This window comes from Chrysochloris asiatica, unplaced genomic scaffold, assembly GCF_000296735.1.
Source record: "Chrysochloris asiatica unplaced genomic scaffold, ChrAsi1.0 scaffold00001, whole genome shotgun sequence".
In the NCBI taxonomy this organism is placed as follows: domain Eukaryota; kingdom Metazoa; phylum Chordata; class Mammalia; order Afrosoricida; family Chrysochloridae; genus Chrysochloris; species Chrysochloris asiatica.
In genome coordinates, this window is record NW_006408519.1 from 293316 (window position 1) to 309422 (window position 16107).

A 16107-nucleotide genomic window follows, 5' to 3' on the forward strand; every position below is an offset into this window, starting at 1 on the left:
TACCAAAATAAATTGTTGAAATTGCTTTTTTATTTATTTTTTTATTCAACAAATATTTATTGAGTGCCTACTATATGCTAGCAGTTGTTTCAGCTACTTGGGATACATCAGACCCCTGCTCTGTGGAGCTTACAGGCCAGTGTTTACACCACTTCACCTGGGCACCTCTCTGTGTCTCAGGTGTCCAGTGGGTAAGTATGCAGGACATGAGGAACGAGCTTGGTGTCCTGTAGATGTCAAACGGGTCCCTACTCTACTCCCTCCCACAGACAGTAGATAGGGCTGGATGTTGATTTTTAATAAGCAAGTGCATTGGGAATAGGTCTGAGGGGTTTGGCTGGATTGTCTGGTGGGGGGCGGCGGTGGTGCTGGGAAGGGCTACACAAACTGCTGCCACTGCTTGGTGACTGCCTTGTTGGCAAGGTCCTTGGTCTTTTCTGTCGCTGCCAAGGCCGTTTCCGTTGCCTTTTCCTTGGCTTCCTTGGCGGTTTCAACAAGTGTTTTGGAAGGGGCACTACCTTGCAGCTTTGCCAAGATTTTTCAAAACCCTTCATAGGCTTGATCACGTTGCTTTTAAACGGGCCAACCAAATTCCTGGACAGCTCTGGAGATGCCAAATAAAGCTTGCCGGCGGATTTCGGTCCAGCCACTTATCGGAGTTCACATAGTAAACACAGTGTTCCTCCACCACCTGGTTGATGTTCCAGGTGACAGTGCTCACAGTCTGATTCTGTGGGTCCACAATAGAGTCCTCCAGGATGTACACCGAGTGACCAGCCTTGGCAGGAAAACAGTCGCTCTGCAGAGCAGGGCATCCTGTTGGTCTTGGTTAGGAGTCACCTGGACAGGAGTTTCTGGTTAGAGGTCACCTCCTGGTGCCCTGTGTCCTCCATCAAGACATGTTTACTGTAGGGGTTCGGATATTGCTGCCAGAAGGTGGTCCCAGGGACTCCCGAGCTCGCTCTGGCCCAGGAAATATTTTCCCATCCTGCCTGCTGGGGCCGGCTCAGCACTGCACAGCATCAGGGGTACAGAGGGAAAGATGGGCTTGTCACACCAGCCAGGCTGGCAGCTCAGTGACTGCCCCACAGCATTGCCAGCCGCAGCTGCCATGAGGAGTGGTCAGAGCACACTAAAATTGTTTTTGAGTTAAGGAAATGAAAAAAAAAAAGTGAAAAGAAAATATCAGGTAATTACACATCTGTAAGAACAGTGGACTTTGGACTCTGACAAGGCCTTAGGAGGTGTGGACAGAAAATCAAGAGCAGATGCTTCTAGGGCAGCTGGTGCTGAACCTCTGCTGGCAGCCAACCTGGCAATGTTTCACTTACCCACATATCTTTCGGGACCAGAGTCTAGGAATACAGAGATGAGCAAGTCACCATCCTGTCCTTACTGAGCCCCCCATTTCTGTTGAGCAGATTTAGTAACAGCTACAGACAATGGAATGTTAATGGTGCCATTGTGGACTTAGGGTCAGAGCAGAGAAGGGACCCAAGAGGAAGGCAGGCACTATGTCTACCGGTCCCTATTTTATCACGGGCCTTAGCAGAAAGCCTGCTGGAGATCAGGATCTCGATCCACATCTGTTGAATGAACAGTGGTTGGGTGAAGCTTCATGGATATTGCAATCTGAGTCTTGAAATGTGGTGTCTTTAGTGACTGCTTGTTTCAGTGCCTGGGTTTCGTACTTGGCAATATGCAGTGGAGTCAGTTCTGACTCATAGAGACCCTTTATAGGGTTTCCGAGGCAATAAATCTTTACGGGAGCAGAAAGCTTCATCTTTCTCCCATGGAATGGCTGGTGGTTTTGAACTGTTGACCTTGAGGTTGGCAGCCGGACTTGTAATCAGTATGCTACCAGAGCTCCTTTCTTGGTAACAGTCTTAAGTTTGAAGTACTCTGTGGCCCAGCTTCACAATCATCATATTCACCCTATAGTCTTGTACTTTTATTTTCCTCACAAATATTCTTTATTAATTCTACTTTCATTTCATTGTAACCTGCTCTTTTCCGATCATTTTCTCTCCTACATCATAATGACCAAGTCTTCTTGGGTCCTAACAAAGATACAAAACGGTTTTCCAAATTTTCCTACTTGTTCCTTATGCTTTCTATTATATCCCTATAGCTGATGGTCCTTGTGACTTAAGTTGTTCTCCAAAGTGTGAGTCATGATCTACTCAGGAGTTTGAAATCACTTTAGGGGCTCATGACTTGAATTTAAAAAAATGAAATAGGATAGAACAAAATATTTTAGAACTCATCACATGTAAACATATTTCTCACTGTGGGTCGTGGTCAAAAAGCTTGGAAGTCACTACCTTGTTTAGCAATCATGTTTTCAATTCTATGTAATAGAAATGATCAAATTCTTAGTCACATCCACTTAAATCAAGAATTGATCATTTATGACATGGAGAGATGGAGTGAAGATTCTAAACTCATAGAGGGAGAGGGGATGTGTGCTGGCAGCCTGGGGGCAGGGTGTGCCCTTTGGCTGTTTGATTATTGTATATTCCTGAGTGTTTTGGTGCACATCCAAAAAAACGAAAAACAAAACCAGAAGGAATAGAAGCAAATACCGTTGAACGATTGTAGTCATTGCAATAAAACGAACTGATGTTCTCCCATGTAAACTATCATTCAATTCACAATAAAAACTTTAAGATAAAAATAATGGAATAGAGCTAAATACTGTTAACTGATGGTATATGGGAGGGATTATAGTCATTGCAATGAAACAAAAGTATGATTTGTTGAATGTAAACTGGTAATCTGCTCTGTAAATTTTCACTCAAGGCACAATAAAAACTTTAAAACAAAACAAAAACATACAAAGACTTGATTATGTACTCTAACAAGAAGTCTGCAAGTAGAGCAGCTCTAAGTTTGGTTTAACCACAATTTATCAACAACATCAAGGACTTGGGATTGTGCCATCCTTCCAGCCACCTCCCCTCATGGTTGCAAAATGGTTGCAGGTGCTCCGTGCATCCCAGCACAGGAAAAACTGGATCTTGGAGTTATATATTTCTTGGATCTCTTTTGACAAGCAAAGAAACCTTTACCAGAAGTCCTCCAGCAAATCTCATCTCATTTCTTACTAAAAGTAACTGAATTGGCATGCCTAGCTAGAATGCCAAGGGAACTAGGAAAACCAAAGTTAGCTTAGATTGATCAGTATTTGCCCTTAAGAGAAAAATAAGGGTACCTCTACTGAGTGACTTGTGGTCTTAACTGTTCTAGAAAGAAGGAGAGGTTAATGGATTTGGAGTAGGCAAGCAAAAGTGTCTGTCAGACACATACAAGTGCATCAGGATAGACGGAGTCCCTTTCTGTTCATGTAATTCACAACCCTTAGCACGTAACAAGGTTAGACAGTCAGTCACTTTAATTCCCACTGATAAATATAATCAATCATTTTGCATCAACGTATTAAATATTCATGGGATACATAGATCAAATATTCAATTTGAGATACCGAAAACATTCTGCAGACACAACTCATAATTTGTTGATATATAACTCACCAGAGGACGAGATTTTTCCCCAAGCCTTAATTTTCATATTGAATTATTGAATATGAAAGATAGATTAGTAGCATTGTACATTGTCATGCCATTTAAATAATAAAATACATATTTGTCATAGTGCAGATGGCAACTGAAGACTCCACAGATGGAACTGAGCCTCTCAAGATGTGATGGTAAATGCAGAATGGAGGGTGTGGGAAGACCGAGACATCAGAGGTAGACGGTAGAGCCATGCATCACGTCAGATAGGAGCTATCTTTGGGAAGCTGCTGAATCATTCAGCTAAGCAAATGATCAATGTGTTAGTTGGACAAAGGTCCCTGTAATTAAGCCCTCATTCCACCACTCTCCTTGTATCTTTCTGCTTTGTTGCCATTTCAGCCCAAACGAGAAAGTGTGACTGTGTAAAACATAATCCTATCTGTAAGAGTCAGAGGCATAGATTTTGGATCCAGCACTTTCTCCTCATCTGCATGTACGGATGCACAAGAATGCACACACAGTAACAGGACTTCCAGCCCCAGAAAAGCTTTTCTCTCTGAGATGGAGTCTTTGTTTTTGCTACTGTTACAAACACAAGATACTTCCAGGCACAGAGTAGATCAGACTAGCCTTACGTTGTTGCTGTTGTTGTTAATGCTGTCAAGTTGATTCCAACACAGAGATACCCAGTACTGGGTTTCCAAGGAGCAGCTGGTGAATTTGAACCACTGACCTTGTGGTTTAAACCGACCTTGCAATCCTGTTCTTAATTCCATAGTACCACAGCAGTCTTATGAGTGCTTGGCAATTTCTTGAAAGAAGGTCTTTTGCTCAGGAGTAACACAATAAACCTTTTCTCACCTGGCAGATGCCAGGATGCTATTGATGTACCTGGTTGACGCAGTGGAGAAAGGACTAAAACGTAGTTGACTTTGGTTCTACTCTTGCTTATGCTACTAGCTTATTGTCTAATTGTAAGGCTATTAGCAGACCTCAGGCAAGTCCCATATCTACTCAGAGCTTCCTGGAAGTTCCATGCTGAGGGGCCTCATTCTAAGATGCACCTCTGCAAATAGGACAGCGTGCTTGCTAGGATGACCTGTATGGTGAGGCACCTAGAAATTATGAAGCAACGACATAAATAATACTTACTGTGCCATAGCATCGATGGACTCAAGCGTGGCAAAAGTAAGTAGTGAGGTTGGCCCAGGATTGGGCAGTGTTTCATTCTGCCGTGTATAAGGTCACTATGAGTCAGTATGGACTCGATGGCACCTAACAACAACAATAGCAAACCGGGGTGCAGGGTTTTTCTTATGCCATCACACTTGATTTAAACCCTCACCAGCCTCATAAGGTATTAGACCCATTTTTAATAGATTATATAAACCATACACTAGAAAGATTGAAGTAGGTGCAGAGGAAAATTCTTAAATGTAACAGATGGCTTGGGAGAATGTGGAAAAGGAAGCCCAGGCCAGCATGGGCTCACAAAGAACAAGTCTCAATAAGCCACTCTTCTTCCTTTCTCACAGGGTTGCTCCATATTCGATAGCTAGTACGTGCTAAGCGGTTTTTAGGTGCTAGGCACTATCGGAAGTGTTTCAATGCATTTTAAAATGGGCGTCACTATTTCCATTTGAGGGATGGGAAAGTAAGCTTTGGAGAGGGGGTAACTGTTCCTTCCTTTTCCTGACCGTCCCTGTATGTCCTCCTGGCTCATTCTCATTCTCAGGACTCCTCTCAGACGTCCCCGAGAGCCCGCCCCTGCCTATCACAGTGCAGTGCAGTCCCGCTGCCTGACTGCACATCCTCCACAGCAATTTCCCAGGTATGTTTCCTTCTCCTTCGTAACCAAAACCAAAGCCATTGTCGTGGAGCCGATGCTGAGTCACAAAAAATAAAACCACCGCCATCGAGTCAATTCCTACTCATGGTTACCCTGCATGGTGACTTCATGGTGTCCAACTCTCCCACAGGGTTTTCAAGGCTGCTCTGTTTACAGAAGCTTTGTCCCTGCTAGGGTCTAGTGGATTCAAACTGCTGACCTTTTAGTTCACAACTTAGCACTTAACCACTGTGCCACCAGGGCTCCTGTTTCCTTCATTGTTGTTGTTGTGAAGTGCTGTCGAGTTGAGTAGGTTCTTAAACTTCTCATTTTATTATTTACTTGCAGATTGACTGTTTATTTTCCATCTCGATGGAGTCATAAATCCTGATGTGGCACTGTAGGATAAACACGGAAATGCTAACTGCAAGGTCAGCAGCTCAAACCTCTAGCTGCTCTTGGAAAACCTGTACAGGGTCACTATGAGTGGGAACTGACTTGATGGCATTTAACAACAACAACATGATTCAGATATAACCTTTGTAAAAGCTGAGACTTTGTCCTTTCTGTTTACCCTTTGCTAGTGTCGTGCAGAAGATCTGGGCTATAACAGGTTCTCAATAATATATTTCAATGAATGACTGTAGTTAACAGGTACTGCTTGAATGAACCTGTTTGATGTCAGAGACCAGGTTTTTAGCTCCTCTGACATGCTCATTCGTGTACTCATTCAGCCACTCAGCAAGCAGTGAGTGAATCAGTAACCAGTCCTGGGCACTGAGGTACGTACTGGACAATCATGACTAAGACACAGTCTCAGCCCTTGAAAATCTCACTGATAAAGGTGGAGGTGAGAGTTGGGAGGGGGACAATGTGAAGTTTATACAAAAGCATAAAGTCTTATTGTTGTTTTAAGGAACCCTGGTTACAGTGGTTAAGCATTTGGTGGCTGCTGATGAAAATGTCAGCAGTTCAAACTTACCAGTTATTCCTTAGGGGAAAGCTGTGGAAGTGATTCACTCCCATTGTGATTCACCCTTGGAAACTCCAAGAGACTGTTCTACTCAGTCCTATAGGTCACTATGAATTGGCCTCGACTGAATGGCAATGGGCTTTAGTTTGGTTGTTATCAGTCTGTGCTGTTAAATTCATTTCTGACCCAAAGTGGTGCTGTGTGCCAGAGTGGAACTGCCCCATGGGTTTCCTAGGCTGTACTCGTTACAGGAAGGAAGTCTGGTAGTGCAGTGGAGTACGAACTGGGCTGCTAACCACAGAGCAGTAGTTTGAATCTACTAGTCATCCACAGGAAAAAGATGAGGCTTTCTGCTCCCACAAAGATTTACAGCCTCAGAAACCTTATAGAGGGTCGCTCTGTGTCAGAACCAACTCAGTGGCACACATCCACCACCGCCGCCACCAATCTTTAATGGGAGTAAATCGTCAGGTCTGTTCCCACGGAGCCAGTGGAGCCACTGTTGTTGAGTGCAGTGGAGTTGATTCTAACCCATAGCAATCCTGTATAGGGTTTCTGAGGGACGAATGGTGGGTTTGAACTACCGACCTTGCAGTTAGCAGTCCAGTGCTTATCCTACAGTATCACACCAAGAGTCACTGTTTTTGTTGTAAAGTGCTGTTGATTTTATTCGACTCATAGTGACCCTGTATAGGGTTTCTGAGGGATGGATGGTGGGTTTGAACTACCGACCTTGCAGTTAGCAGTCCAGTGCTTATCCTACAGTATCACACCAAGAGTCACTGTTTTTGTTGTAAAGTGCTGTTGATTTTATTTGATTCATAGTGACCCTGTATAGGGTTTCCAAGGAGTGGCTGGTGAGTTTGAACCACTGACCTGGTGGTTGGCAGTCCAGTGCTTATCCTACAGCGCCACAACAGGACTCCCCAAGAACCACTTGTTGTTAGGTGCTGTTGAGGTGGTTCCAACCCATAGTGACCCTATACAGAACAGAACCAAACACTGCCTGGTCTTGCTCTAACCTCACAAATGTTGTTACTCTTGGGTCCTTTGCTGCTGCCACTGTGTCCATCCATCTTGTTGGGTGTATGTTGGGGGGGTCTTCCTTTTTACTCACTCTCCACTTTACTAAATATGATGTCCTTCTCCAGGCACAGGTTTTACCTGATAAAATGTCCAATGTATGAGGGACAAAGTCTGGTCATTTTGGCTTCTAAGGAACATTCTGGTTATATTTCTTCCAACATAGATTTGTTCATTGTTCTGGCAGTCTATGACACTTTTAATATTCTTCTCTAACACCATAACTCAAATGCATCAATTTTTCTGTGGTCTTCCATATTCATTGTCCATTGAAAATACCGTGATTTGGGTCAGGCGTACCTTAGTCCTCAAACTGAACATCTTTGCTCTTGAACACTTCACAGAGGTCTTGTGCAGCAGATTTGTGTAGGGCAATATGTCATTTGATTTCTTGACTGCTGCTTCCATGAGTGTTGACAGTGGATCCAAGCAAAATGAAGTCTTTGACAGCTTCAATCTTTTCTCCATTTATCATGATGCTATTTATTGGTCCAATGGTGAGGATTTTTGTTTTCTTTACATTGAGGTGCAACCCATACCTGAGGCTGTGGTGTTTGATCTTCATCAAGTAGATATTTTAAGTCCTTTTGTTTTCAGCAAGCAAGTTGTGTCATCTGCATATTGAAGGTTGATGACACATTTTTCTTCATATAATCCAGTTTCTCTGATTACTTGCCCAGCATACAGATTGAATAAATATGGTGAAAGAATACAACCCTGGTGCACACCTTTCCTGATTTTAAATCATTCAGTGTCCCTTTGTTCTGTTTGAATAACTGCTCTTGTTCTATGTACAGGTTCCTCATGAGCACAATCAAGTGTTCTAAAATACTCATGCTCTGCAATATTGTCTATAGCTTGTCATGATCCACACAGTCAAAAGTCTTCGTGTAGTCAATAAAGCTCAGGTAAGCATCTTTCAGGTATTCTACGCTTTCAGCCAAGATCCATCTGACATGAGTTCAAATCATCAACCTTTCCCTCAGAAATCAAGTGGTTAGCAGCCAAGCCCTTAAACATGGTATCTCCAGTGCTCCTTAGTATAATGTGATAGATTTTGTAATAGAGAGTAAATATAAAGTGACATAGGAACAAAAAGAAAGGGCCATCTACCTAACTGTTCTTTCCAGACTTGGAAGATTTCTGTAGTCTTTGGAGGAGGCAACTTTGACCCTGACCTTGAGAGGGGAGCCTGGACTATAGGAGAGAGAGGAGGTGTGCAGAGGCCAGCAGGGGAGAGCAATCCCAGTGTTTGGGGAACACCATGGAGCTCCTCCTCCACTCTACATGATGAGCCACACTGTGATCATGGTGTTCAGCTGGTAGGGGGACCACTGACCAACTGACCTCTTAGTAGAACCCTGCAAGAGGTGGAGGCAGGGAACACCAGGAGATGTCCCTGAGTGGTATCTAAGGTGCCCACCTTCATCTCTGGGAGTGAAATGACTAGACGATGGTCTTGTGGAAGAAGGCACCAAAAGACAGAACCAGAGTAAGAAGCAGAAACTAACAGACATATTTTTGCCCTAAATATAGAAAATTTCCTAATGAGAAGGTTAACTATAACCAAAAAGTACATATTGACTTGTAGTTTCCAACACATCTTCTCAAACATGATATTTGATGCTCCAAATTGCTTATTAAATATTTTGAAGCTCAAAAAGATCATTTGTTAATCATTTATTCAATGAATATCCATTGAACATCAAGCCACAGGCCAGACCTGGGGAGAGCAAGTTGAACAGCACAGTCTCTGGCCCCAGAGCTCTTACACTCAGAGGCAACAGTAGCTGAGGGGAGAGCGGTGTGACCCCACTCAGCATATAGGAAGGGCACTTAAGCCTAGGGGGTGCCTGAGCACAGGACTGACTGAGTTCACCATTGATAAGGGCTCCTGTGTTAGGCAGTCCTGGGTTTAAATCCTAGCTCTGCCACTCACTTGCAGTACAATCTTGGGTGAGAAAATGAGATAATTTAAGTTAAATTAGGAGTACTGGTTCGTCCCACCACCCATCTGTCAGTTTGTCACTGTCTGTAGTGTCTTGCATGTTGCTACGATGCTGGAACCTATCTATGCCACCAGTATTTCAAATATCAGCAGGGTCACACACACATGTCACACACACATGGTGGGTAGGTTTCAGCAGAGCTTCCAGACTAAGACATACTAGGAAGAAAGACCAAGTGATGTACTTCTGAAAATGTGACTGTGGGTCACACCAGAGTGTCATCTGAAACAGAGCTGGAGAATGAGCCCCCTCAGTTAGAAGGCACTCAATACCCAGTGGCTGTAACAATGGACTCAAGCAGATCACGAAGATGAAAGTGGTACAGGACCAGAAGACACTGCAGATGAGGCTGCCATGCATTAGAGCCAACACAATGGCAATCAGCCATATAACATGTTAGCTATAGGCTGCCTATTAAAACAAAGACCCTTCAATGAACCGTGGCTTAACCTCAATGGAAACTGAGTTCTCCCCATATAACTATCCCATATTTTGGCACACCAGGACTGTAGGGCAGTTATGTTCTCTAGGGTCTCTATGAGTAGAAATCTAATCTACAGCAACAGGGTTAGGATAGATGGATTCAAGGTGGTTTAAAGAAAATTACATTGAAATTCCTTACTCTTTCTTTCTGTTAGTTATTTAGACTTTTTGTTGAGTTGATTTCAAATCTTAGATCCCCTTGTGATAGAGTAGAGCTACCCCAGAGGTTTTTGTTGTTGTTGTTGTTTGTATTCTTTAAGATAGAAGATCAGCAGGTTTTTCTTCCAAGGAGCCACAGGGTGGGTTTGAACCACCAGTCTTTCGGTTAGCAGCTGATTGCTTAACCATGGTACCACCAGCCAAGCAATAGATTTCAAACTCAACTCCTCCAAAGTATAAAACAGTTTTGACCTTGCCCACAACAAGCACATTTGTTTATTTGTAAGTATACATGTGTGCTCTTCTCCTAAATTCACTGTTAGTGGTATCCCAGTGTCCACCTTTTCCTACTTCTTTAGTATAGGATATGGCACTGTGGGTTAATGCATCATACTGCAAAGTCTTTTGAACTGTAAGGTCGGTGGTTCAAGCTCACCAGCTGCTCCTTGGAAACCCTATACAGGGTCGCTATGGGTTGGAATTGACTTGACAGCACTTAACAACAACATATGGGCACATGGGATGTTGTAATAAAGAAGCAGGAAGGTGGACTACATTTCCCAGATTCCCTGGCAGCTAAGTGTGACCTTATGACTAAACTCTAGTGGCTGACATGTCAGAAGTGGTGTGTGTAATTTGCAAGCATTGTCCTTAATAGGAGAACATGGAGTTCTTTCCTTCTTCCTGTAACGTGGATGTGGTGACTGGGCTGTGAGCAGCAGCTCTGAATGATGCAGTGGAAGTCACAAGCTGAAGATGTCATGTTGGGGCAACCAGGTGGAAGGAGTCTGTGCCCCTGAGGATTATGGACTCATTTTAGTCAAACCTGCAGATTCCATTTGCCTGCAAGAGAGATCCACTTCTTATGTTTAAGCCATTGTGAATACTCTTTGCCTTTCAGTCAAATCTAACAATTGAATACAGTGATCAGCATTATAATGTGTGTTGTTGTTGTTAAGTGTCAGAGTTTCTGAGGAGTGGCTGGTAAACTTGAACCTCTGACCTTTCAAGTCAAGTCAACCTTGCAATGCAGTGTTTATCCTACTGCACCACATCAGGACTCCATATTGTATGTACCAAAATACAAATAAAAATAAAAAAATAATAAAATAACTATAATGGAGGTTCTAGTATTTTTTTTGCACGCCAATGAATAATAGACTACTGTACACTCCTGGGGCATACCAAAGAGCCCTGGTGGCGCTGTGGGTTAGGCATTGGGCTGCTAACCAAAAGGTTGACAGTTCAAACCCACTAGCTGCCCTCTGGGAGAACGATGAGGCTGTTTGCTCCCACAAAGATTTACAATCTCAGGTACCCAGTCGTTATGAGTCAGAATTGACTCTAAGGTAGTGAGCTTGGGTTTTTGGTTTGGGTGTATACTGCCCCCTACCTCCCCTCTTTAGAGACCTCTGGTCTCCTAGGCACTTGCCCTGAGACACCCCATGGGCTTAGTCACATTTGGGAGACTATTTGTCACACACACACACACACACACCTGTCTCAAGACTCTTCACTCTTTGAGGCAGGGCTCTGAAGCCAGTTCCTTTGGCATACCTAGTGTGAGGAAGGTATACACCCTCCCAGCCCCTGCCTTTTGCTGTTTGCTGCCCTTTCTCAGACTCATCCCATCACCCAGACTTTGCTTTGGCAGTGGGGTGGGGGGGTGGGGGTGGGGAAGTAATCCAGGACAGCCAATACAGTTGAATAGGTGAGCTGTGATCTGAACCTAAAGAAATCAGGTAATTCCTAATAGTCAGAATTCCTCCTTCAGGGAAAACCAGACCTGCGCTTCTAGCTTATGCTGTTACTGAGGTGCACCCACTCACAGCCCGACTTCTCCAGAACGGAATGTGACTGGGAACTGGGCCTAAAGCCATAGGAAGGAGGAGGGAGGGAGGGAGAAGAGGCAGGGAGCCTGCCCTTCCCTGGAAGTAGTGCCCTTGGGGCCAGGCCCACCCCAGTACAGCAGAGAATATCCAGAGGGATCCAACTCTGGGGTCTGTGGACCCTCTTCAAGGCTGTACTTGGGAAACCAGACCCTGCCTGGTCCCTCCCTCCTCCCCCAGAGACAATGGTGTCCTGATTGTATCACAGCTTCAGAATTCCCTGACTCAGGACATCCTCCGATTTAAAAAAGAGCTTATTCCAGTGCTGTGGGCTGCATGCTCCGCCCTCTCCCACTCAGTTCAGCTATTAACTGACAACATCCCAGTGTGGTAGAGGGGCTGGGGACTGGGAGAGGAACACCTGAAACCTGGAGAACAGCCCTTTTAGGAAAACTTGTGTGGATCTCATTATGAAAAATATGTTTTGGTACCCAAAGAATGTCTGACCCTTAGCACCAAACGACTGACCCTACCCAAACCAGAGTGTGAGAACTCCAAGATCACTCAGGCCTGCTAGGAAAAGCCACCCAGTCGGGAAGGGAGGTGTTTAGTATCCCCCATCACGGTCACTTCTGACTGTGCTCCTACACTTGTAGGGAATGAGGCTATCACGTGACTAACTAGTAACCATGGCGACAAACCCTGTTTTGAGAGGTGCAGGGAGAAAAATCCCATGGATGGAAATCATGGCACAGGGCAGTGCTTTACCCAAGGGTGGCTTGGCTCAAACTCAGTCTGCTCCCCATGACTGACCTTGCTGTTGTTGTTGATATTGAAAAAGTGGCAGTGACTTGCTCTCTTCTGCACTGAAGTCCTGGGCTTTTTTTGTTCGCCTCCAGATACTTGTCTCCCTGATTTGGGAACACAGTCTCTGAAGATGAAAGACAAAAATAGCTCTCTTGCAAGGAGAGGATGCTAATATACTCTGGGCATTCAGAGATGGGCTTCTTACTGTCACGCAGCCATCTCCAGCAACTTCAGCTTTGTGCTGAGGTCTGCTCTCCCTGACTGACCACATGAGAAAGCAAGCACACGCGAAAACCCACGATGTCAGTCCATTGTTCTCTGCCAAGAGAAGCCAGAGAGGTGAGGTGTGCTTGCCAACCCCACAGGCAGCCACTCTCCTCTTCGCTGACACACTGACAGGAAGTGGCTCAGAGAGTGTTACAGTTGCAAATGAAGGATGAGATTCTCCTTTGGTGAAACATGCATTGTTAAATGATCAGAAGACTGCATCCCCTTGGAGACCATCTTCATCCTTCCTTTACTGAGACAAGTGAATCAGGTGCTGCCCTCTTCGTGGGATGTCCTGAAGCTGTCCCTGATTCAGCTACTTACTCCCTGTGTGATTTTCAACAAGTCACTCAGTTTCCTTGGGCCTCAGTTTTCCCCTCTTTAAAATACACAGAGCAATATTTCCACATGTTTTTTCCACTGAGTTTTGGAACAATTAGATTTGATTATCTAGAAGAAAGCAATTTAACAACTATGATGTTATTGTTAAGTGCCATTGAGTTGGTTCTAACCCATAGCAGCCCTGTATAGGGTTTCCAAGGAGCAGCTGGTGAGCTTGAACTGCCGACCTTTCAGTTCAAACCTACTTTGCAGTCCACTGCATTAACCCACAGCATCACACCAGGCCTTCTCAAAAGCTATAAATCCCAAATCCCTGTAAAACTTCATGATCCTTAAAACATCCTTATTCTTCTCTGTAGATAGAACAATTCTTAGAAGATTCAGAAAGGTAGAATAATTAACCCAAACCAACCCATTTCCACTGAATGAATTCCAAGCCCTAGTGATCCTATTTGTTGTTGTTGTTGTTATATGCCATCAAGTTGGTTCCAACTCATAGAGACCCTTGTATAGCATTTCTGAGGAGCAGCTGATAGGTTTGAACTGCCAATCTTGCACTTAGAAGTCCAGTTCTTATCCTGCAATGAAACACCAGGACTTCTGGGAACTCTATGTTGTTGTTAAGTGCCATCCCAACTCATAGAGCCAAGGGAGGTAATGCAGAGGACAGCAGTTGAAGTCGGAGATTTATACCACAGGGAAAAGAAAACAAATATGTTAAGTGCATTGAAAGTTGTAATGAAGTAAAAAGCATATGTGGAAATTATTCGTTCAATCCCAAAATATTTATTAAGCACCAGCTATGGAGTCCTGGTGTGGTGTTCTGGGTTAATGCATCAGACTGCAAAGTCGTTTGAACTGCAAGGTCAGTGGTTCAAGCTCACCAGCTGCTCTTTGGAAACCCTATACAGGGTCGCTATGGGTTGGAATCGACTCGACAGCATTTAACAACAACAAATGTGCAAAAATGATTTAGCCATGAATAATACAGAACCCTACCACTTGTCTATCAGTTTGTCGTATTGTGGTGGCTTGTGAGTTGCTGTGATTTCAGCAGGGTCAACCATGGCAGACAGGTTTCAGCTGAGCTTCTAGGTGGAGAGAGATTAGGTAGAAGGAGAGATGGACTACTTTAGAAAATTTAGTCATGAAAACCTTATGAATAGCAGAGAAACAATATTGAATATTGAAACATGATGAAGAGCACCAGAATATTGGCAGATATAGTGCTGGAATATGAGCCCTTCAGGTTGGGAGACACTCAAAATATGATTTAGGAAGAGCTACCTCCTCAAAATAGAGTTAACCATGATGGCATGAATGGAGTAAAACCTTTAGGATGCTCATTTGCTGATGGGGCACAACTCAAAATGAAATGAAACAGTTGTAACATGCATTAACAATCAGAACATGGAATGTACAAAGTATGAATCTAGGAAAATTAGAAATGGTCAAAAAAGAAATGGAATGCATAAACATTGACATCCTAGGCATTAGTCAGCTGAAATGGACTAGTATTGGCCATTTTGAATCTGAAAATCACATGGTTTACTATGCCGGGAATGACAAATTGAAGAGGAATTGTGCCACATTTGTCATCAAAAAGAACATAGCAAGATCTATCATGAGGTACAACGCTGTCTGTAATAGGATAATGTCCCTACGCCTACAAGGTAGACCAGTTAATATCACTATTATTCAAATTTACACCTCAACCACTAAAGCCAGTGATGATGAAACTGAAGAATTCTACCAACTTCTTCAGCTTCAAATTGATCAAACTTGCAATCAAGATGTACTGATAACAACCGGTGATTGGAATGCAAAGGTAAGGAGCTAAAGGATCAATATTACAAAATACGGCCTTGGTGATAAAAAATGTTGCTGGAGATCGCATGATAGAATTTTGTAAGACCAATGACTTCTTTATTGCAAATACATTTTTAAAACAACATAATTGAAGAGGAATGGTATTGCATTTTGATTTGCGTTTTCCTAAGAACAAATTGAAGAGGAATGGTATTCATTCATTGTCAAAAACAACACATCCAGATCAGTCATGAGGTACACTGCTGTCTGTGATAGGATAATATCCATGTGCCTACAGGGAAGCCCAGCTAATACCACTATTATTCAAATTTACGCACCAACCACTAAAACCAGTGAGGATGAAATAGAAGAATTCTACCAGTTTCTTCAATCTGAAATCGATCAAGCACGCAATCAAGATGCACTGATCATTAGTGGTGACTGGAATGCAAAGGTTGGGAGCAAAGAGGAAGGATCAGTAGTTGAAAAATATGGCCTTGGTGATAAAAATGATGCTGGAGATCACATGATAGAATTCTGTAAAACCAATGATTTGTTCATTTCAAATACCTTTAGACAGCATAAGAGATGATGGACCTTACCAGATGGAATACATAGAAATCAAATTGACTCCATCTGCGGAAAGAGATGATGGAAAAGCTCCACATCATCAGTGAAAACAAGGCCGGGGCAAATTGTTTGACAGACCATCAATTATTCATATGCAAATTCAAACTGAAGCTGAAGAAAAAGAAAACAAGTCCACGAGAGCCATAATATGACCTTGAATATATCCCACCTGAATTTAGAGATCATCTGAAGAACAGATTTGATACATTAAACACTGACGACCAGAAGAGTTGTGGGATGACATCAAGAACATCATACATGAAGAAAGCAAAAAGTCATTAAGAAGAGAAGGAAAAGGTCAAAATGGATGTCAGAAGAAACACTGAAACTTGCTCTCCAGCGTCGAGATGCTAAAGCAAATGGAAGAAAC

At 43.4% G+C, this 16107-nt stretch overlaps 1 pseudogene; it reads right to left on the bottom strand.

The window, feature by feature from the left end:
* Positions 1–378: 378 nt before the first annotated feature.
* Positions 379–987, bottom strand: LOC102811653 (annotated as a pseudogene).
* Positions 988–16107: the final 15120 nt, after the last annotated feature.